Source organism: Mirounga leonina, unplaced genomic scaffold, assembly GCF_011800145.1.
Source record: "Mirounga leonina isolate KUSES-001 unplaced genomic scaffold, KU_Mleo_1.0 Mir_418, whole genome shotgun sequence".
Classification (NCBI taxonomy): domain Eukaryota; kingdom Metazoa; phylum Chordata; class Mammalia; order Carnivora; family Phocidae; genus Mirounga; species Mirounga leonina.
Genome location: NW_023270739.1, coordinates 23,198,426 through 23,222,131, shown reverse-complemented (window position 1 = coordinate 23,222,131; position 23,706 = coordinate 23,198,426). Strand labels below are relative to the sequence as shown.

The 23,706-nt window shown below is 44.9% G+C and overlaps 1 long non-coding RNA gene across 1 annotated transcript; it reads left to right on the top strand.

The window, feature by feature from the left end:
* Positions 1–4,996: 4,996 nt before the first annotated feature.
* LOC117998885 lies at positions 4,997–23,094 on the top strand. Its single transcript, XR_004676119.1, has 9 exons — positions 4,997–6,463; positions 8,943–9,089; positions 9,430–9,488; positions 13,739–13,853; positions 15,170–15,326; positions 16,366–16,593; positions 19,553–19,936; positions 21,438–21,555; positions 23,028–23,094. It is a non-coding gene; the product is annotated as an uncharacterized LOC117998885 (long non-coding RNA).
* The last annotated feature ends 612 nt before the right edge of the window (positions 23,095–23,706 follow it).

Sequence of the window (23,706 nt, the reverse complement as noted above, 5' to 3'; positions counted from 1 at the left end):
TGTGTAACCCGAGGAATTGAGAAGGGGCTGCCTCTGCTTACCTGGGCCGCACTATTAGATGTGTAACATCAGAACAAGGGACTAGGGCTTCCCGTACACTCCAATGGGGAGCGGAAGGGGCTGACCAAATGTTCCACCTTATTATGACTCTATTCCAGACACATGCTCGGGCTGTGTCCATGTGGAACGTTATCATTACAACAACAGCTAACATCTACTGAGTATCTAGTCTGGGCCAGGCGGGTGGGAGTGGGGGGGTACTTTATATACATTATCCCAACTGACCCACTCTGTTGTAGGTATTATTATAAATATATTTTTAAAAAAAGATTTTATTGATTTATTTGACAGAGAGAGGCACAGCAAGAGAGGAACACAAGCAGGGGGCATGGGGGAGGGAGAAGCAGACTTCCTGCTGAGCAGGAAGCCTGACATGAGGCTCGATCCCAGGACCCCGGGATCATGACCTGAGCTGAAGGCAGGCGCTTAAGGACTGAGCCACCTAGGCACCCCAAATATATATATATATATATATATATATTTTTTTTTACTATTTTCCTAATTTAGGAGAAATCATGAGTGCAAAAAGTGAAGTTGTTGTCTCAAAGTCAATTGGTTAGTGAGTGTTGGGGCTGAGATTTGCCTCAAGTCTGCCTGACTCCCAGCTCATGGTTCATCCCTGCCCCTACAGTCAGGCTGAGGGTTCAAATCCCAGCTCCATTACTCACTTGCTGTGTGGCCTTGGGCAAGTTACTTAATCTCTCTGTGCATCTGTTTCATTGTCTATAAAATGGGGATAAAATAGTACCTATCTCAGTGAGCTGCTGTGAAGATTTAGAGTTGGTACATGTCAGGCACTTAACCCAGTACTTGACTCCCCTGACTGCATCCAATCCTTCAACAATTCTACGAAGTAGCTAATGCTATCATCCTTATTTACTTATGAGGAAGCTGAGACCCACAGGGGCTAATTAACCTGTTCAAGGTAAGTGGGAAAGCTGAGATTCAAACCCAGACAGACTAATTCATAGCCCATACTTGTAGATTCTGCCTCCTATCTGTATACTTTTATGTATTCGTTTTGCAGTTTCTGTGTTTTACCATTGGGACATTATGCTGGCCGCATTTTCGCATACTTAGACTTGTGAACAAGGTACGGGATCTCCCTTACAACTTACAGTTACTCAGAAGACTCATTTTTTTCTGAGTTTGCTCTCAATCACTGCTTGTTGGTAAGGACTCTAGTAGTAAGGCTAGGCAGGCTAGGCGAGGCTAAGGTGCAATAACAAATAAGCCCCGAAATCTCAATGATTTATCCCAACAAGGTTTATTTCTCCCTTACGGAGAGCCTAAGGATACTTTCCTCCATGCATTGACTTTGTGGTGCCACACGACTTGTGGTTCCATGGTCACATGGATTTTTCCCCTCCCAGAGCCCTAGTGGGTCTCTACCTCAATGACCAAACCCAGTTCGTAGCCCCAAGTTAAGAACCGCTAGCAACTTTATTAACCAGGTCATGGGAACCCTTTCCTTATTCATTATTGTTGTGTGTTTGAATTGAAATCTCTTTATTTGTTCATTCAATATTTATTGAGTGTTCCCTTTCTTATTTTTTCTGCTGTTCCTAAAAACCAGGCACTTTTAGGCTCTGGGAATATGTCAGTAAATGAAACAGAACAAAACCACTACCTTCGCAGAACCACCTTTCCAGAAGGAAGTGGGGGAAGATAGATAATTAACCCAAAAAATAAGAAAGCAATGTAACAGGCATTGGTATGTGCAATGGAGAAAGATAAAACAAGGAAAAAGTATCAGGGTGTGAGTGTGTGTGTGTGTGTATTGAGGGGGCACTTTTAAATAGGGTGGCTGGGGAGGGCCTTCCTGAGAAGGTGACATTTGAACAGATACCCAAAGAATGCAAGAGAATTCTGGGGTAAAAGCATTCTGGGAAGAGGAAGTAACTGGTGCAAAGGCCCTGAGGCAGGAGAGTACCCGGCACCTCAGAGGATGTCAGTGTGGCTGAGGTAGAGAGTGGTAGAAGACAAGATCTGGAAGGCGACACCAGTGGGACCTACAGAGCCTTGAGGGCCTTGTGACCTGTGTAAGGGCTTTGCTTTTACTCCTGCTTTCAAAACTCCATTGCCTCCTTATTGCCTTCAGGACTCAGTCCTGCCTCCTCGCACACTCCTAGCATACACACTGTACTCCTCTCAGTCCCTGACAGCAGTGATTCTCAAACCTGGGGGGCATCAGGATCCCCTGGGGGGTTAAAATCAGACTGCTGTGGTCCACCCTCGGAGACTCTGTGCCAGAGCTTGAGAGCCTGCAAGTCTAACAGGATCCCAGGTGCCAATGATGCTGCTGGTACTGGGGTCACACTCTGGTCTGGTGTAACAAGCTCCCTCTCACTTTGGGGCCTTTCTACTTCCCCAGGAAAGCATGCCTGAATGCCTGCACAGCGCTGACCACATCGTTTGTGAGGCCCAGTGCAGAATGAAAATACAGGCCCCTTGTTTGAAAAGTAGGAAAGAAAGGACAGTTAAAGGTAAAATATAAAGCTTTTCCTTTAAAAATATTTTATTATGTATAAAATGTAGTAAGAACAGTAGTGATATATGAGTAACAATATACATTTTTTAATGGCCAAAACATACTTTGATGTCAGTTTTTTATAATGCTAATAAATAATATGGATTAATATGATATAAGGATTTTTCTGGTTTGCTCTCCTACATGTTCATTCATTAGGTTGTAAACATTTTTACGTTCAGCAACTTCATTTTCAATTCACGTCACGGAAAGTAATGTTAGTGGCCACTGGTAAATGCAAGGTCACAAAAACGTTTTGATAAATTTAATTTCAACAGTTGAAATCAAATCAACGGATGCAACTGTGACTGGGGCAGCATATTTTATAGGCCGTGACAACACTAGGATACATTTTCCATAAATTATTTTGAAATACGAGTTTTGGTACATCTGGAGGTGATGATGCCTGTGGAACTGTTTTTCTAAGAAGAGTTAACTCTTCATGCAAGTCACTTTTATGTTCTGCATTTAATATGTGAATTTATGTTATTGCTAAATAATAAATAAATACAATTTGCATAGTATTTATATTATTGAACTCATGTTAATTATATGATTTTTGCATACGAATTTATATTTTAATATTGCTGTTTCCTCTGATGACTTCTGCAGCTTGTGGAGGTCATACAAGAAACCAAAAGCAGCTTCATGATTTTTATATAATTCAAAATGCCCCCTTAGGCAGTCTATCACTGGATCTTCAAACACAAGGAAAATTAATTTTAAGATCGTCTTCCTTGTTATTGTTGGTTTATCTGAAACTTTGTATGAAGTCTTACTATTCTGTTGGCTTGGACCATCTTTAAAATTAATTTCCATATCTAGGCCCATGGGTATTTGGTTTGCACTGTCGCAACAGTTTTCAAAACTTGAAATTCTAGATTCTTTGAGCAATTTTAATAACTCCTTAATGTCCTTTCTTGCAATGTCCGTGCAAACACTTATTCTGTAATGCTTTGCTGACAGACTTAACTACCTGAGTGCCAGAAGTGCCTTAATGTTTGCAGGTGCTCCAGGGACCGGCTCTGGGGACAGACAGGCAAGCTGGTCTTCCCGGGTGCATCCCAGGGCGGCGCCTCCGGGGGACCCCCCCCCCCCCCCCCCGCCGCCCCCCCCCCCCCCCCCCCCCCCGCGGCCTCGGCTACTGCTGCTGGTGCCGGCAGCCCCGCGGGGCTCGGACCGGCCGCAAGGGCGCCCACGCTCACCACGGGCGCGCGTGCAGCCCCGAGTCCGCCCACGCGTACGCTAACGCCGGGCACAGCGCCTCTTCGGACGCGCTTGCTCGCCAGTGTCCCTTCTGACTTCACGAGGTCAAATACAAAATGATCAAGAATTTCCCCCGACTGTGACAACAGAGCCTGAAGCCCAGCCCCGTGTCCCTCCTGAGCGGGCCCCGTGTGACCGTACAGGGTGCACGGCGCTGAAGCCCGCCCCGCTCCGGGGCCAAGTGACTGCCGCCCGCTTTGCCCACGCAGCATGGTGTACTATATTAGTCTCTGACAGTGTGGCTTCCTACGTTATTTGGTGTCCGGTTTCCCCACTGGACAGGGGTCAGCAAACCAAATCCAGCCTGCTGCCCGTTCTTGTGCTCTAGGTTTACCGCGACCCAGGGCACTCGCGGGTTTCCCTCCTGCCTTTGGCTGCTTTTCTTTTTTCTTTTTTTTTTAGTCAGGTTTTTTTCTTTTTTTTTTTGCCATTATGTTCAGGTAGCCAACATATAATACATTATAAGTTTTTGTTGTAGTGTTCAAAGACTCGTTAGTTGCGCCTAACACCCAGTGCTCATCCCCATGTAAGCCCTCCTTAATACCCGTCACCCGCCCCCCCCCTCCCGCGCCCCCCCCCCCCCCCCTGCTGTAAGCCTCAGTTTAGTTCCCGGAGTCCAGAGTCTCTCATGGTTCATCTCCCTCTCTGACTTCTTCCCATTTAGTTTTCCCTCCCTTGCCCTGTTTTTCTATTACAACGCCTGAGTTGAGTAATGCCACAAGGAACACTGGCCCACAAAGCCCGAAACATTTGCTGGCCGGTCCTCTAGAGGATGTTGTTGATGCCCACACTGTACTGTAAATTTCCTGAAGGCAGGCATCATGTCTGTCCAGAACAGTGCCTGGCATATAGAAGAAGCTTAGTCAACATTTGTTGAAGAAAAAAAAAAAAAAAAGAAACAAACAAACAAAATGAATACATGAAGAGCACGGTATTTTTAAATGAATTTAGTTTATCTTTAAAAAAATCATGTAAATTTCGTTTGACTTCGTTTTTTGGTTGTTTTTATATAAAAATTATGTTTAAAATTAGCTACCATACTGTGAAATGGACTCTCCAGGGAAATGTAAGGTGTTTGTCTTGTGGCTTGCGTACACCTTGACGCCCTGCTACACACCTCGGTGATCATTCATCATTTAATAAATATTTATCGAGCGAAGCACAGGGCTAGGCAGTATTACAAGAGTGACGCTAGTTCACACTTGTGTCTTCCCAGTAGACCTATAGAGCCTACGGACCAAAGGAGAAAAGACCGGCAAAACTGTTCTGCACAAATGCAAATATGCAACTATTGGATAAGAGATGTTAAGTACAGAAGGAAATTTCTGGATCAAATGCTTTGGGTTTTCAGAGTCAGGACACATTCCTTTTTGCTGTGAAATCAGGAGAGGCTTCTCGCCAGTCATTCTGTTTGGTCTCAGATCCAATTCCTGTCTTGCACTTTGCTCTGCACTGCAAGGAGCTGACTCCTGCAAACTACATTTCTCTGGCCGCTCTGCCAACTGGCTGCAGCTAGAGTTAGTAAGTGGGAAGCCATAGAGAAAGACAGGAGAGCCGGAGGAAAGGAGAAGCCAGGCTATTTCTCTCCTCTCTCTGAGCCTCTTTTCTACCGGTACGATGGAAAAAAACCAATAGTATGTTTTCACAGGTTTGTTGTTTTTTTTTTTTTAAATAAGAATTAAGTGAGCTAAGGCATGCAAAATGTTTAGCCCAGTAGCTGGTATGTATAACAAGCCTTCAAAGAATAGAGCTACTATTGCTTTTAGCCTTGGTTAGTTAAGTGGGAAAGAGTGTGGTGATCAATTAGTAATGTCTGCTAAGAGTGATGAGGGGAAGGTAGTGCTGTGTGAGAGGATTATTTACCAACCCTGAGATCTGGGAGCTGTATTGTAGAGATAGATTTGTTAGGCTCTGGCAAATGTACTGACAGACTTTTGTAAGGTATTGGGAGAAACCTAAGAATTGGGATAGTGATATCAAAAGTAGGCATAGACAATACATGAGAAAGAACAGGTCTGGGAGACAAGATTATGGTTGCATTTTTAGACAAGAATGTTGGGTTCTTTCCACTTGCAAAGAAAAAAAACAAAACAAAAGAACCACAAACGGATGATACGCTTGAGGACACTTCAGGAGATGTGGCTTTTTGTGGCTTTTTGACACTTATGTGCAGTGAGTTAGCAAAGAAGACCATCTCCGCAGCAACACCATCAGGCCTCAGGAAGAATTGGAAAACCATTCAGGAAACCATAGCAACTCCAGTTACTGGAGTGTGGTCTCCTCCAAAGAGGAGAAACCATTGTTCTGTACTCAGCAATTCTTCCCTGCTCAAGACACCCTCTGTTTCTGCTTCCCTCTCTTTCCCATTTTCTTCTTCCTGCCTGTCTCTGTGCTTATGTTCTCTGGGTGTTGCATTCAAGCTTTCCAGTGGGGCCACATGCTCAGCCAGGCCCCCTCACAGTCTCCTCTTTAGGTCCGGCCCGTATCGGAGGTCTTTGGCCAAGCAGCTGTGGCTGGCATGGTGGTCACCCAATGCAAGGTGCAAAGACCCACCTTACTCAGAAGGAGCTGTGTAACCGATTTCATGGCCAGTCGGGTGTTGACATGGTGAGTGAGTTGGAGACGTCACTGAGATCTGGGGAAGCTGAAAAGTAAGATTGGGTCATGGTGGGGAGCATCGAGGATACGTAATTACTCCTCATATTCTACATCTCATATGAATTTGATCATTCCAGATCAAAATCTGTCCAAGGTTGGGGGCAAAGACATCAGAAATTATTTATGAAAAAGACAGTTGTTTTAATGGAACCCAGGAAGTTAGACGGTGTGTGGCAGGAGGGATTTTCTTGCCGTCCTTTATAGGGACTTGACTGATTTCTTAGAGGAAAAACTTAAAAATTGGTTTGGAAGGGTGAGTGTGGTGAGGTTAGGGTTTTCTTACTGCCTTGAGAGCTCGGGAAAACAAACGAAACAACCCAACCCTCTGTGGTTCTCCCCAGAACTCTTCAAATCCAAGATACCCATCTTCACGTTGGAACATGAGGGACCCAGAGGTTGCAACACACATATTGCAAGGATAAGCTGATACAAACTCATTTATACAAGTTGCTTTAAAAACAAAGAGAATAAGAAAAAAAGAGGAGAAAGAGAAAGAGGAGACAAAAAAAGTTAAAAGAAAAAAACTTAATGTTTCGAAAATCTATGTTTGATGGAGACCAAAGGAGTTCTGAGGGGCCAGGTGGCTGCTTGCTCTTAAAATCCCGGGTGAGGACAAACAGGACAACTCTTTATGCAGCAACACTGAAGAGGAAGTATATGTGATTTTCTTTTAATTCTCAAGGGAGGAGCACCCCAACATGCAACGTCTTTTCTTAAAACAAAGAAAAAATAATAAATGTCACAGACACAATTGAAGAAGTGGAAGATTTTAAAAAAGAAAAATAGCCAGTAGCCTATCCTCTCACCATACCCCCCTTATTATATAAGTGTTTTTTATCATCCTTATTCACAGGCATAGGTAATTTTTATGTCATTTTCAGCAGAAGTTCTTGGGCTCACCTCGCAGAACTTCTGGGCCTGAATGCTGTCTCTAGCACTTGCAATCTATGTGACTCGGCAAGCTACTTAAACTCTGTGGGCCTCGGTTGTCATCTGAGCAGTAGGGATGAGAAGAGTAGCTACTTGAGGATTAAATGAGACACCTGCAGAGCGGCGGGTTCAATGCCTGCCACACAGTCAGTTGTAACTGTTAAGACTATTCATCATGAACATAAGGCAGCTTGGTAATCCCAGGTTAGCTGGGGCAGGGTCGTTTAGCAGGTGACGTCTGTGTTTGCCTCCCCATTTTTTCTCTTTCCCACAGCAGTATGACCCTGAGTGTTTTTCCTCTAGCTGCCCCAGCCCCGACCCAATCCAAGATGGAAAGAGTCACACATGTTGTGAAGTGAGCACCCAGTATATGCTGGAAGGACCCATACGAAGACTTGGGAAAACACAGCAATGATGCTAGCTGGTCCCACACAGAAGTTGCTGCACCCCAGCGCTATGCCAAGTGCTTCATGGGCATAAGCCGAACCAGCACCCAGAAGGGGGCCATGATGATTTTCATTCAGTTGAGGAATGTGTTTCTCAGGAAGGTTATGGGCTGAAGTGTGTTCCCAGAATTCATATGTTGAAGCCCTAACCCCCAGTCCCTTGGAATGTGACTGTATTTATAGATAGGGCCTTCAGAGAGGTGATTAAGTTAAGATTAGGGTGGGCTCTAATCCAATCTGAGGGGTGAACTGATAAGAGGAAATTTGGATCAGGGATGGATGCATGCACACAAGGAAAGGCTGTGTGAGGACACAGCCAGAAGGTGGCTACCTCCAAGCGAAGGAGAGAGGCCTCAGAGGAAACCAGCTGATACCTTGATCTTGGACTTCCAGCTTCCAGAACTGTGAGGAAATAAGGATCTGTTGTTTCAGCCACCCAGCCTGTGGTATTTTGCCGTGGCAGTCCTAGCAGACAAATATAGTTATGTGACTTTTAAGAGCTTCAGGGGTACTCAGCCTTAAAAAGGAAGGAAATTCTGACCCATGCTACAACACAGAGGAACCTTGAGGACATGATGCTAAGTGAAATAAGCCAGTCATAAAAGGACAAATACTCTATGATTCCACTCAGATGTGGTATCTGGAGTAATCAAATTCACAGACATGGAAGAAAAATGGTAGCCGCCAGGGGCCAGGGCAGGGAAGAACGGGGAGTTACTGTTTAATGGGTACGGAGTTTCAGTTTCACACGATGAGAAGAGTTGTGGAGATTGAGAGTGATGATGTTGCCAACAATGTCAATGTACTTAATGCCAATTGAAAAATGGCTAAAATGGTAAATTTTATGACATGTATGTTTTACACAATAAAAACTTAATTTAAAAAAAGCTTGGGGCGGGGCTCCCACTCTCCCTAAAGTTTAGTCTCACTGAAATCTTGGCTAATTGCTGTTGGAGAGCTGAAGGAAGGGAGTTGGAGGAGGAGGAGGGAGTGGGGCAGGGCAGACAGGACTCAGGGCTAGCGATGCCAGCTTACTTTTGCTGCCCTGTCAGAAATGTGCCTGCAGACCCAGATGAAAGCTGTCCCGGCCGCACCTGCTTTTGAAAGCCAGAATCAACGCATGCCCAGGACCCTTGCCTTTGTCAATAATGATGATGGAGGAGAACATGATTTCCAAATGTGAGGCTGAAGTCCCTGAGGTTTGTTTTTTGTTTTTTTTTCTTTTAACGCCTTTTTCCTCTTCTGGTTTCCCAGCGTCTCCTGGGCCTGCTCTTTATCACACACAGAAAGAAAACACATCCTCAGCAGTGGTTAAAGTGCTTTTCCCATTCTCCCACAGCAACAACACATCTGAACAGCCCTTCCTATGGCATGGGGTCCCATGCCAAACCCAAGACCTAAGGAGTTTGGGCCTTGGTATCTGCCCACTGGTTTGGTTTGGATTGAGCAATACGGCCCTCGCTGGGGAACCCTAAAGCACTGCACCCATGGAGTCTGAGAAAGGCATGTGATCCAGGTTCTATCTCTCTCTGTCTGCAGTCTGCCTCGACCTCCCAGTGTGGACCCTCAAGGTGTGCCGTGTACTTTCTCCAGGACCTGTGAGTAATAAACTTCTATTTCAATTTCTCTTGCGGCTTACCCTCTGCCACCTTGTGCTCCACTCAACAAATGTTAGTTTAACAAAGTCATAGCTTGCAGACAGCCCCAAACTGAGGGACATCCTCCAACATAACTGGCCTTGAAATCTTCAAAAGATGTCAGGGGTCATGAAAGACCAAGGAAGGATTAAGAAGTTATTCCAGACCGAAGGAGACCAGATAAAACCCACTGTCACTTGGTTCTGGACTGGATTGTTTTGCCATAAAGGACACAATTGAGACAATCAGCATGACTCGAATGGGGCTGAGGATTAGACTGTGGTGGTCCAGCAGTGTTTATTTCCTGACTTTGATGGAAACCGAACCATGGTTACATGGGACAATATTCTTGATTGAAGGAATCACATACTGAAGTATTCAGGGTTGATGTGCCATGTGTTATTTCCTGCTTTCCCACAAATAGAATTGGGCTGTGAGGAGGAAGTTTCCATGAGTGTTTAAGATCACACTTCTAAATAGATGAGCTGGGCTCAAATGCTGACTCTCCTCTTACCATCTGTGTGAGGTTAGGCACATTAACCTACGTCTCTGTGCCTCAGTTTCCTCATCTGTAAGATGGGGGAGAAATGAATAGTATCCGTCTCACAGGGTTATTGAAGGCTTAATAAGCTGTAAGTAGCTGGTATATGATAAGTGCCCGTTGGTGTTGGCCATTGTTAATACTATGAATAAACGTAAGCGGCAACTTTTGAGGTCTGCAGAAAGCTAGAAAGACATCAAGTTGGGCAATCTCCTCCCTAGGAAGGGAAATAGTCCTGTGTTGGTGGCAAGAAGTAATTATGATGGAAAAAACATTTTCCAAGGCCTAGAGCTGACGTGTACTCCTTGTGACATTTTAATCTCTGAGTAATAGATTCCATTGCCTACAGAGCTGTGATTTTCAGTTTATTGCTTTTTCCTCTTCTCTCCTCAAACCTGGATTCCTCCTCCTCTCGCCTCCAGCCTATCTCCAGCAACTATGAACTGTTTCTGGACAGTCCCCGTTCGGGAGCCAGGTTCTTTACTCAACTCAGGCAAGGGCGCCTGAAGCCCCAGCGCGGCACACTGCCCTCCTTGAGGAAAGAGGAGGGGACCAACCATGTCCTCCATCTGTCGTGTCACCCTTCACGCTGATGACAGGGTGCGGGGCAGATACGGCACTGAGACAACCTCCTCTCCAGGGTTGCGCAGGGGGGTCCATGCGTGGGCTGTGGAGTCCGCGAGCCCAGCTTGGGCTGCGTCACTCACACACTCACTGTGTGACACCTTGAGCAAGTTATGTAACTTCTCTGAGGCTTAGTTTCCTTCTCTCTAAAAGGAAAGGGGTGATAAGAATGCTGGCCTGAAGGGTTGTTGGGAAGATTGGATTAAATCACATATATAAAGATTTTATTTATTTATTTGAGAGAGAGAGAATGAGAGAGAGCACATGAGAGGGGGGAGGGTCAGAGGGAGAAGCAGACTCCCTGCTGAGCAGAGAGCCCGATGCGGGACTCGATCCTGGGGCTCCAGGATCATGACCTGAGCTGAAGGCAGACGCTTAACTGACTGAGCCACCCAGGCGCCCTTAAATCACATATATAAAGTAAGTATATGGTATAGCATCCAGAGCACCGAACATGCTCACTAAATTAATTAGCATTGTTGTTTTATTTAGAGTTGAAAAACCTGAGCCTCAGGGTAGTTATAATTATTATTGGATTTTGCAGGTGAGGAAACCTCCCCCTCCCCCCGACCCCGCTTCCACCTGTTAATGCTTTGCCCACTGTGCAAAGTGGCTTGTCCCTCTGGCGAGCCCTACCCTTCCCCTGCCTTTGATAGTAATAGAAATTTTAGATGGGCATAAGGACTCCATTTCCCAACATCCCATGTGGCTAGATGTGGCCACGTGACTAGTTTGGCACGTTTGGCACGTAAAATGTACCTGGAAGTGATATGAAGCTTCCTGGTTAGGTGAGTACAAGGAGGGGGCTGGCTTTTCCTCACCTCTTTCTCTCTTGAAATGACTACACAGACTTTTGCATAAGAAGGTTATAAACGTCTATGTTGTTTAAGCCATTGTAGTTGGGGTCTCTTTTACGGCAAGTTTACCAAACCTCCGTAGAGAGGGGACAGCCGTGTTAATAGTGATAGGACTCTGGCTAGGAGTCCAGAGACCTAGATTTCTTGGCCCTGCCCCTCATTTGCCACACGACCAAAATATTCATTCACTTCTTCATCTCACAACATTTAGGCAGCAACTGTACTAGACATTAGCAATACACAGATAAATAGGACATAGCCCAGAAATGATTGAATCTACCTGCAGTCTTGGTGCTGTTATGCATGTTAATCCTTGAGGAGAATGTATTCTCTTATAGAGGATGCAGATTCAGTTCCATATGTAGCCCAGGGCCCTTAGGTAATTTCTCCACGGGTTCCAAACCTTCTATGAGTTCCAAAATGGATTCCAAATCTGTTAACATACTTATAAAAATGCTCAAAACTATCATAACTTAATATATTGTTACACGTCCTTGGCAAGATATTGAACCTCAGCTCTGATGGTTCAATGTCAAATGAACATAATAGTACACAGAGGATTACATGAGAAAACACATGTGAAGTACTTAGCACAATATCTGACACTTGGGAGACACTCAGTGAGTGACGATGACGGTGTAGGCTTGACTCCCGGCTGCTCTGTAAAGTGGGCTTGCCAAAAAAGGCCCTCTGAAGGGTGCTCATCACCGTTACTCTGCTCTCCAGAGCTGCCATGAGGCTTAAATGAGGTTGTGTTATTTTGTTTTGTTTTTTAAGATTTTATTTATTTATTTGACAGAGAGAGAGAGCACGAGAGAGTACAAGCAGGAGAAGCAGGCTTCCCGCCAAGCAGGGAGCCCGATGTGGGGCTCGATCCCAGGACCTTGGGATCATGACCTGAGCCAAAAGTAGATGCTTAACTGACTGAGCCACCCAGGCACCCCAAGGTTGTGTTTGTTAAAATACCTTCCCAAAAGGGTTATGTGGTCAGTGGGGTGAAGTCTTTGTCAACATTCAAACCTGCAGCATTTCACACTACCTGCCTCAGTCTCTCAAACTGTTTTCCTTGTCCTTGCCAAGATCCCATCTGACGACTGCTGCCACACTGCAATACTTTGGTGTTAGTTCTGAGAGTTTATGTTATTGACTGACGATCACGTAGTCCTGTGTCCATTGGGATTGGTCTACATACATACATAATTAATCAGAATTCAGGAAAAGAAAAATTTCAATCTAATCATTACAGTATATGGCCTCTCTACACTTGAATATTCATAACGAGACCAATTTTTGAGTTCTAGAATGCTGACTCTCAATACAAGGTACCTTGGACCATACATACATACATATATATATGGATTCTACAAAGTGACAGTCATTATCCTGACTTTATAGGTGATGATACTGTGATATAGAATGATCATGTAACTTTTCCCAGAGGCGAGATGTACCTAGAGGCAGGTCTACCATGAAGCTAATAAAGTTTAAGCCCCGGACTCTCAGTTATATGAGCCTCTTTACAAGACCTGGCATTGATTTTGAATTCATGCATTTGTATTCTTTTCTTCAAGAGCTCCCCAGATTATATAAGCTTTAGGTCCTAAAATCTAGACCTGTCCCTATAGGGTCACACAGATGCTAAATACTGGAGCCAGAATTTGAACAGAAATCATTTGGAATTTCAACTGAGTTTAAATTCACCATAACAGTACATTGTAATTTATCAAAATAGTGCTATTGACATGTAAGTTTGTGCCAATAGACCAATACTGGTCTATAAGATTGGGATTGGAATCTCCCAGTGATACGCCCACATGATAGGCTGGATACATTTTATAAGGGCAATTCATTGATAGCAGCCCTTCCTAGCACCGTCCGAGGCCCTAGGCTGTGATAATGACCATAACATGCAGCGATCGCATCCATGTTCTTATGGGACAGAATCATCCCTACCATTTTATAATTGCTAATTGAGCCAAGGAAGCAAACGTCTTAACAAGAGAACCAAAGCAGAGGATGAGAGAACTGATCATGAGCACTTATGAGACACCTCGGGGAATTCCCAGACATGACTCAGTGACGTGCTGAAGGTACAGAGCAGCTTGCCTTTAAAATGTGAGTAATTCTTCACCTGACCCCACTCTGTCTGCGGCCTGAAAACTTCTAACTGATCTCATTCCTTCCCTCAGATCTTCCAGCCTCGGTTTCCTTCGTTCCTCTCCTCTGACACTCACCATCTTTCAGACCGAGGATCAGGCATGCAGAGGGATGTGGAAAGGGGGAGATGGTCACTCTCATCCAAAGGTATAGGAACGTGAAGATGGGAAAGGGTGCATGTGGCCGCTTTTTGCCTCCTGTGATGACTCAGGTCGTTTGTGACAATCGAGCTGAATGCTAATGTTGAAACACTAATCACCTCTTTGGGATGGTTAGCCTGTGAACTCTGGGATTCTCCCTCTCTCTCATCTACTTCCACAGAGTCTGTCCTGCCTAACAATCTCCATGCATGGCTTAAATCATCTCCAGAGTTTCACTCACTAAAGAAAAACAAACACAACTTGAAGTTTCTGATTTCCCCTAATTCAACGCTGGGAAAAGTGCCATCTCCTCACCTTCCGTATCAGGGTCTGTCCTTGCATTATCAGTAAAATGGCGTACAAGCACAGTGAAAACTATGCCTCGCATTCAAAACAAAGCATGTGGTCTTAAAGACGTGGAGATGTTGTTTTCCTTATCCCTTAAGAGTAGAGATAAGACTCGTTCTGATTTTCCACGAAAGCGGGGTGAAGTTGGGTAAGGAGATGGGCAGAGAGCAAGTCAAAGTATCCAAGTCCTGTGCCAATCACCTAAGCCTGGCAAGGGCATGTCAAGAAAAGGCAGACATGCTTGAGGTGGCCAACAGGTGGGGCTCCAGGGAGGGCATTAGAGGAGGCAACAGCCCCTCCCTGCCCAGGCTGACTATTCTATTTTGAGAAGAAGCTTTGAAATTCTGAACCATCTTCATTGTAGATAGACCAACAATCTTCATTCCCCACCTCTTTAACATTAAAAATTTTATCAATTAATGTATACACACAGGGAAAAATTAAGATGAGTTTATAATAAGAAGAAATAGTCGCTTGTCCGACATCTCCCTACCTGGTCCCTTTTGTCCAGAGACCCTGACTCTTTTTAAATTTTAAAGTTTTACTTATTTATTTAGTTAGCTTTATTATGGTGGTTATTGCTAATGTGCTATGTTGTCCTTTCATGTTTTATCAGCTTTACACTTTTTACATTGACTTCTTGTTAAGAGGTGAGAGTTTTGCTCACTGGATTCCCTCCTCTAATCCCCTGGCCCTTAACACACCCATATCACTATTCTCGGTTCCAGCTTTTGTAATTTAAAATGCTGTAATTGCATTTCTATTTATCTTATTATATCTTACCAGTTGAATCCAATTCTTGCTAAGTTATGCAAAAATTGGATTGGGGGTTAGTGAGGAGGACAGATACCCCCAGAATCAAAGAAGCTGAAGAGTCAGGCTTCAGAAAAGCCATGAATAGGGGGTGTTCTGGGAATCTAAGGTTGTTCTGAGAATTAATGCAGTGCGAATTAATGGAGATTCTTAATTTACCAGGAGGAGAAAGTCTGAATGGTTTATAATGGACCACCAATGCTCACCCATTGGCTACAGAGTGTAGGACATGTGGATTGACATTCTCACTAAGACTGCATGTGGTGGGGAGGAGAAATGACCCCAAGGAAAATTGAGGTGCTATTACGAGAAGATGGGGGTAAGAATGCTGGGTGCTATACTCCTTGCTTTGTAGGATACTATTCAGTACATAGTCGTCCTTTCCTTCCCATAATCTCCCCTCCCTGCCTAACATCTCTCATCTGAATTTGTAGCTTTACACTAACCAGAGTCATAATATTTATAGTCTTTGCTGTGCAGGCTTTGTCTTTTGCTGGTTTTAAAAATGGAAAATCATTAAACAGTCTTCATTATTTTTCTGGAGGAAGAGTAATACGCTATGATAACATTCATCTCGGTTTTTTTATTTTTCCTGGAATTTCTAATTGCCTTAATTTTTATATTTTCTGCCCTTATCATCTGCTTATGTTCCTAAAATGTCTCCAGCATAGTGTCTAGTTTATAGACATTGTATTCCCCCCAGAGACCTCCTCTTGGCACTCTCCATTTGTCTCCTCTAATTTAGACTGATTGCCTTCTGGGACTCATAATTAGCTGGTGTTTTCCTTCTCTTCCATTCTCCTCTAAATTGGACACACCATTCCCTGGATCTTATGACTTCCTCTTTCTTGATTTACTTCCTCATTTTACTGGAGCACATCTCCTCTAGTAACTCCCATGTGAACAATGGATAGGAGGTAAACTTCCTAAGTCTTGCATGTAACAAAATCTATCTTGCCATTATTATTTAATGACATCTTATCTGGGATAGAATTCAAGTCTAAGACCGTATTTTCTTCAATTTAAAGGTGTTGTTCCATTTTCTTTCAGCACCTGGCATTGTTGTGCCAGTCTGGTTTTTTTCGGTCCTTTGTAGATGACTTTTTTCTCTCTCTGAAGTTTTTAGGGTCTTTTCTTTATCTTTGGTGCTCTGAAATTTGTTGGAGATGTGTCTAAGAGAGGACCTTTAAAATTCACACCTTTCAGTGTAGAAATTCTTAACCTTCATCTTGGGAAATACATTGGTGTTATTTCTTTCTCTCCTTTTTCTCTGTTTTCTTTTTTTGGAACTCCAGCTGGTCAGATGTTGGATTTTCTGTACTGATCCTTCATGGTGCTTATTTTTTTCTCTCTCTCAGATTGTAAGGAACTCGTACCAAGTGAAGGAGACAGTGGTGCTACGAAGCAGAGTGCACATGGTTAGATGGCTCACTCAACACCTTCTGGCTTGCCTTCCTCTGCTACACAGACTGGAAAAGTAAAACTTCCGTTTCGCAGACCACTCGCAGCTGGAGCTCGGGCACGTGGCCTGCGTTCTTCCAATCACATGTACTAGCACAAGTGGAGACAGAAATGGTCATCATGAGGTAGCAGCCATACACTACAAGGTGGAATCTTCTGACGGGAAGAGTGGTAGGGGTGTCTAGTTCAGAGGTGGCTGGAGCCCCCATGCCTGTCTCCTCAGGTCTGCTTTGGGTGATCAGTGCTAGGGGTCAGCGGCAGGAGCTGCCATGTCTTCCTCAAGCAGCTGGTGTGATCGGGCTCTTCCCTTGCTCGTACTTCTAGCTAGGGAGCTCTGAGACCTGGTTCTCGATCCCTCTTCAAAATTTTGTGAGCCCCCCCAGTATCCTTTAACACATCTCCTCCTGCTTGAACCGGCCAGAGTGGGTTTTGTTGTTTGCATCTAGAAATCTTGACATGGAGGTATGTGCTGGCTACTGTGGCAGAAGAGACAAAGAGGACTTCCCCTACCTGAAATGAAAGCAATCATTTTATAGGATGAATGGCAACTGAGGAGAAACTTTTAGGATGAGTAGAAGTTTACTGAATGGTCAAAGGTAGAAAGAGATTTCAGACTGAGGCACAAAAGTGAGAGAGCTCATATATATTCATTTACCCACTTATTCACTCATTAAATATTCATGAATACACCCTGTGTTCTAGGGACTGGGCTAGATTCTAGGCATACCATGGTGAGTAAGAAGATCACCATGATTCCTGCCCACAGCATGTTTATATATTTTCGAATTGTTCATATAGATAATGTTAACCTGCAACAGTTTAGATATGAAGGTAACAATAAGCAAATTGTGTGTCCCCCTTCACATTGAGTACTTGCCTCTTGGGAGGTGACAGAGAATGTGCTTTCTTACCTGCCTTCCTACAAGTAAGTCGTGGTGAAATAATCCTCAGAATGCTGGGCACAGTTGGCTCTATCCAGAGGAAAATGATTATCCTTTTCTGAATAAGCTGGATAGTCTTGTCTATCTTACTTGACCAATGTCCTAAGTGATGTGAGTTGGTGCTGCAGAAAATCGGAGCTAGAGGACAGGCACTGAAGACAGGGACACAACATGCCAGTGCCAAGACCCACTTTTCCATGTCAAGTCTCATGGGGACAACAGTCCAATTGTGGAAACTTGAAACGACTCGAGATGCCCATTAGCAGTGCAGGCCTTGTGTCTCAGACTCCAAATGGCCAAGCCCAGTCATGGCATAACAGCCCCCCAAGGACATCACTTGATAATGGGGGCTGATGCTCCCAGAGCCAAGGAAATCTGAGGCCAGCCACTTTCTGTGTGATGACGATTCCTTTTTTTCTTCTTTTAAAGATTTTATTTATTTATTTGAAAGAGAGAGACACAGCAAGAGAAGGAACACAAGCAGGGGGAGTGGGAGGGGGAGAAGCAGGCTTCCCGCTGAGCAGGGAGCCCGACGTGGGGCTCGATCCCAGGACCTGAGCCGAAGGCAGACGCTTAACGACTGAGCCACCCAGGTGCCCCTGATTCCTTACCCAGAAGGCCTGATACCTTGGCTGGGTTTTTGATTCATTACCGACTTGAATGATAATGTCCCTTCCTGATTTTATATTATTGTATATAATACCAAATTCCATCCCTACTTTTCCTTGGCTTTTTCCCTTCTGGGAATTGGCACAGTCACGTGTTTGTTAATTAAATTATGGAAACTGGTGGGGAGCCAAAGGCCATGGCAATCCAAGAGGCAAATTCTGGATTCCAACAGCCAGTTGCAGAATCAAATTTTCAAAGATTTCATTGCTGGGATATTTTGTGAAACCGATCTCAAATAATAATAGTAATAATAGTTGACATTTAAAGAGTGCTTTTTATGTGCCAGTAGATATGATAAACATTTATATGCATTTTCACCTATAATCCTCACAACATCACCATGACATAAGTATTCCTATTGTTGCCGTTTTAAGATGATGAGGTTGGGGGTGGTTAAGTAATCTGTTCAAACCAAGGTAGCTAATAAGTGGCAGAGCCAAGATTAGAACCCAGGGCAGTGAAATCTAAGGCCTGAGCTCAGAACCACTTCACTCCATTGTCTCCCTTAGAAAGCAGGGTTTTTGGTTCTAATAATTTTTTTTAATATTTTTTTTTTAAAAGATTTTATTTATTTATTTGAGACAGAGAGAATGAGAGACAGAGAGCATGAGAGGGAGGAGGGTCAGAGGGAGAAGCAGACTCCCTGCCGAGCAGGGAGCCCGATGCGGGACTTGATCCCGGGACTCCAGGATCATGACCTGAGCCGAAGGCAGTCGCTTAACCAACTGAGCCACCCAGGCGCCCGGTTCTAATAATTTGTCTCTATTTGACATCTTTCCTCACCCCTGGGATAGAGTTTGAACAAAACTAAGATTTTCTTAAGCCAAAGGTTTGATCAAATTATGAATTGAACTTAGTCCAGTTAGTTTCATGTGTAGGCATAACCTAAAATGAATCATTTCCAGCCCCTTCTCTGATTGGTCTGACCAGCATAAATTCTGCATAAGCTGCAAAATTTATAACTCTAAAATATGTAAAATTTATGCCTCTCAAACAGTTTGGATTTTAACTCAATAAATGAAAGAAAAAGCTGTGGAGCATTCTTAAAATTTAAATTGCGAATATATATCCTCTCTGAAGTCCCATAATGTTACACGATGATGCTTTACAATGCTCCATGATAACCCATTGGTGTTGCTACTATTTTAATACATACATTTATTTCCAAGATGTTTAAATGGCATATTACAGAAACTCAGCTGGATTGTGATCTTTAAAAATCTGGAAGTGACGGAAATGGTTTTCTGGATTTAAGTGAGAACATCCTTGCTGCTAAAACAGCCCCTTGATTAGATTCATTTCTAGAACTGCATTACTAACACATGGAAATGGCATAAATTTGTTGCTAAACCATCTGCAGATGGTAGGGCTTTTTTTTTTTTTTTTTCCTACCCCAGGGAGCACCCGGGGGCTGTGATAGTGCTCTTTGGAACAAATGGCATTCAGTTCTGCACCTTCTTCATATCTTACATAGCTCTGTCCTGCTCCTTGCACTGGGCTCCTAGTTCTGGAAACCGAAGGCTGTTTGACATTAGTGAGTGCATCTTGAAAGCTGAGAGTTCTGCTTCCTGGTGAAAAATGGCTGGTTTTCTACCCTGTCTTATTTGGCCAAACAAGCAACTGCATGAATCTGAAATGAAGTGACAGACTGCTGGCATCACGGACTCTTAAGAGTTGAGAAGTGCAGTGTCATCCAGGGCAGACGTCCTGTGCAGTCCCAGAAAGATGCTCATCTTCTGCACTCTGGCTGAACTTCCCACCCATGAGACGTCCACCACCGCGCTGAGACAGTTCCAGCAAGAGTTTACCAAGCGCCCGCTGTGTGCCAAGCTCTGCGCTGCGTACTGGGGATTTGGAGGTACACAGTATGCCCATCCTCACTCTCCTGCCCCTGGCCTCGTGGAGTGGATGGTCCGGGGTCAGGGCGGGGGTGGGGGAAGGCAAGTGAGCAAGGAGTGATGGTACATGTGGGGTGTTTTAGTTACCCCCTATTGTTGAAGGAGGGATTCCCAACCTAGGGCTGTAGGGATGGCTGAATACATACCCTTGACACTGGACAGGGGAGGCTCAAGCAGTTTGTTGGTCCCGTATATACTCACAGTCTGGGGAAGGAGGACACCACAGGCCATATGAGGCCACAAAAGGGTTGCACTCAGAGACAGAGTGAATCCTCAGGGCTGTGAGAGGCAAGCTTTGCAGTACCAAGAAGGTGGGATGTGGGGCGCCTGGCTGGCTCAGTCGGTTAAGCATCGGCCTTCTGCTCGGGGATCCTGCTCAGGGGGGAGCCTGCTTCTCCCTCTCCCTCTGCTGCTCCCCCTGCTTGTGCTCTCTCTCTATCTCTCTGACAAATAAATAAATAAAGTCTTTAAAAAAAAAGAAGGTGGGGTGCCCTTGGTTCCTGCAAAAAGATGTGACTGGCTTGTTTGACTACTTCCAGGAGGCGGCAGGGAACTGAAACCCGCTAGTCAGAGAGGAGCAGGAACTGCCCCCGGGGCCGTGGGATAAGGAGGCTTGTTTGGCTGGGGCAGCAGAGGGGGGCTGGGAGCTTGCAGTGGGGCCATTTGAGGGCCTCCCAATTTCACCAGATGCCCACAGGCAGCACATACTGCGGAGCACCAAATTCAGGCCCTACACGATAGGGCACTCTTAGGAGGAACAATTAGAACATGACCTGGGCTGGGGGTCTGGGTAGGTGAGGTCAGGGCAGACTATTCCTAAGAAAGGAACACTTATGTTAAGCCTCGAAGAATGAGTTGGAATTAGACATCCTCAAGGGGAGGGGGGGTGGGCAGAGAGCCCGATTGTGCATATGGGAGGGTGGGCTGGGCAGGGGAGACTGAGAGAAGTTAGCCCACCTGGACCAGGCATGCATGAAGAAAGAGCAGTGCGAGATGAAATGGCACAGTGTCCAGGGGTCAGTCACATACAGCCTACCCATCCACAGTGTCAGACAGGTAACCTCAAAGAACCGTAGGAAGGACCTAGAACAGGGTGGTGCCGCCTGAGAGCTAAAGAACAGAGCCTCCATCCACATGGGAAACCCCGACTCTGCTCTAGACAGTTCTTTCCATGTGAGAGCCTGTGCCCAGTGTTAGCAGATACCCTGATTTTCCAAAGGAAGCCTTACATTTTGGTTTGTACACAAAATTTTCAAAATTATAAACATTGGCTTTACTTGAAATTTGTAAAAGCACTGTGTGAGCCAAGCAAAACCTATCATCCCACAGGCTTCTGGTTCACAACCTCTAATGAAAAGCCTTGAAAGCTAGGAGAAAGAGTTTCAGTTTTACCCTAAGAGCAGTGGGGATCTATTGCAGAGCTTTGGAAGAGATAAAGGCAGGATTGCACTTGTGTTTTAGAAGGATGGTACTTCCTGAAGACCAGGTGGGAAGCTAAGATGGCAGTATCCATGGCTGGCCGGGGTAAGTGTCTGTGAAGATGGAGAAAAGCTGTTTTCATTCAAGAAATATGCACAAGGTAGAAGCAAGAGGGCATGGATGTTGGGGGGAAGGAATCAGGTCTCTGACTTATCACATTATTGGGTAGTTATTAGAAATCACCTTCTTGCAACTTCTAGATATGGAAGGCCATCAAAGACTCACCCTGAATCTTCTTCTAATTATCTTGTATGTAGGGGCTGAGGTGGGTAGTAGTTAATGGCATGGAAAAGGCAAAATGCTTTCAGTCTAGAACTTTAAAACCAGAACAGATAGGATTTGGGGGGGCGGGGGGCAATAAATTTACTTGCCCAGCCATAGGCCAGGATTTAAATGAATTTTCATTTTCTGAGTTCTCACAAAGTGATTCAGGGACTAGGTTATCCCAGAGGCCTGCTGGGTGCCATGGGGATTCCAGACCATAATTAGAAATATACACGGTATATAGTTCACCTAGTTTGGTTAATTTCTTATCAGATGTCCATATGAAACTGAGTGAGGGTGGTAGGTTCTGATCGAAACTAAACGCGACTAGTTTAGCCATTTCTCTACACTACAAGGAATTGGGAATTTAATGCAATTGCCTCCTCTTGATAAATGCCCTTAATGTTATTTAGATTTTGCCCTCAGCATCAAATGCTATCAGTTATTTCAGCCTCTCAAGCACAGGTGAATAAGACAGCCAGTGTCCTGCTTGGATGAAGGAGGGAAAGCGCCTTAAATGTAATCTCTCTGAACTGCAAACTCCCAAACTGTGAGGGACAAAAGCCAATTTAGCAGATACAAATGGCAGGTCCTCTGCAAAGAAGGTTCTTGGAAGTTTTCTAGAAAGACCAGAATCCCAGCTATTTATAGAAGAGGAGGAAGGATGAAAGACAGTCCAGAGTGCACTGGAGATCTTTGGCTTGTCCCAGGCCCAGCATGAAAACCAAACACACATCAGTGGACTCTCTTTCATCCTCAGAATAAAATGGAATAAACCCTGCACGCTGATTATTTTTTCATTTTTCTTATTTTATTGTGTTGTTTTTTCCTAACAAGTTCATTGTAGAAAATTAGAAAATAGTTCATTATGGAAAACTAGAAATGAAGATACATTTAAAGAGAGAGAGGAAAGAGGGAAAAAGAAGGAAGGAAGGAAGAGAAGGAAGGGAGGGAGGGAGGGAGAAAGAGAAAGATCCAGGAGTTTCACCACCCAGAGTTAACCACTATGAATGTTGGGTATGTATCTTTTCAGTGGTTTTTAGTGGATCCATGTATCCTTAATTTTTCCCCAGAGTGGAATTCTACGCAATAGGATCTAAGAATATTGGTCAACCCCCATAGCTAACTTAATTTGTATCCTAAGCCTCCATTTTCTTGGGGGGTGGGGGTGGGGATGGAAACGTGGTCTCAGCCCAGGCTCCTCTCCGTTTCACTCCCAGAGCCAGACGCGGTGCCAGGGCAGTGGGCATCCGTCGGCCGGGGTCTCGCTGACCGTGAGGCCATCTCCTTGTGCTGCTGTCCCTCCAGGAGCGCTCAGCGGTCGGTGCACAGAGTGTTCTGCTGAGCCCTGTCTTGGTCTGACTCCCGCTCGTCCAGGGCCCCCTGCATTTCAGCTCGTCCAGGGCCCCCTGCATTTCAGCTCGTCCAGGGCCCCCTGCATTTCAGTCTGGGTCCTGCTCAGGCGCCAGAGACTCAGGGAGCCTGTCCGAGGGGCCAAGTTGACTGCATACCACTCTCGGACACATAGGTCAGTTCACCAGGGCCCAGGGCACACTCCCCGGTTACGGGGAGCTCTTCCCGCATGCACACACCCTGGGCCACTTCTTCTTCCTGCTGTACCACCTCCCCCGCCTGTGCCCAGGAGGAAAATGCAGGCTCCCCTTGGCCAGAGCTCTACTGACGTCCATGTACTCGTGATTTCCCTGCTTCGCTTATCCCCCTCCACCCAGCATCTGAGAACATTTAGAAGTTTTCCTCCTTCTCGTGGGATCTTCCGAATCTGCTGTGCATGCTCTGGTTTTTGTTGTCTTGTTATTCCTCTTAAGGGCTTAACTTTTGAAAAAAAACTCAGGAGAGGGTCCCATTTTCTTTCTTCTGCTGTTCAATTTATAGGATCGGGTCACGCTACTCATGCTTATGGGACCCGAGGTCCTGATTCCTCCTAACGGGCTGGGAGGTGGCAACCTGCGGGACAGGAGCTTTCTAA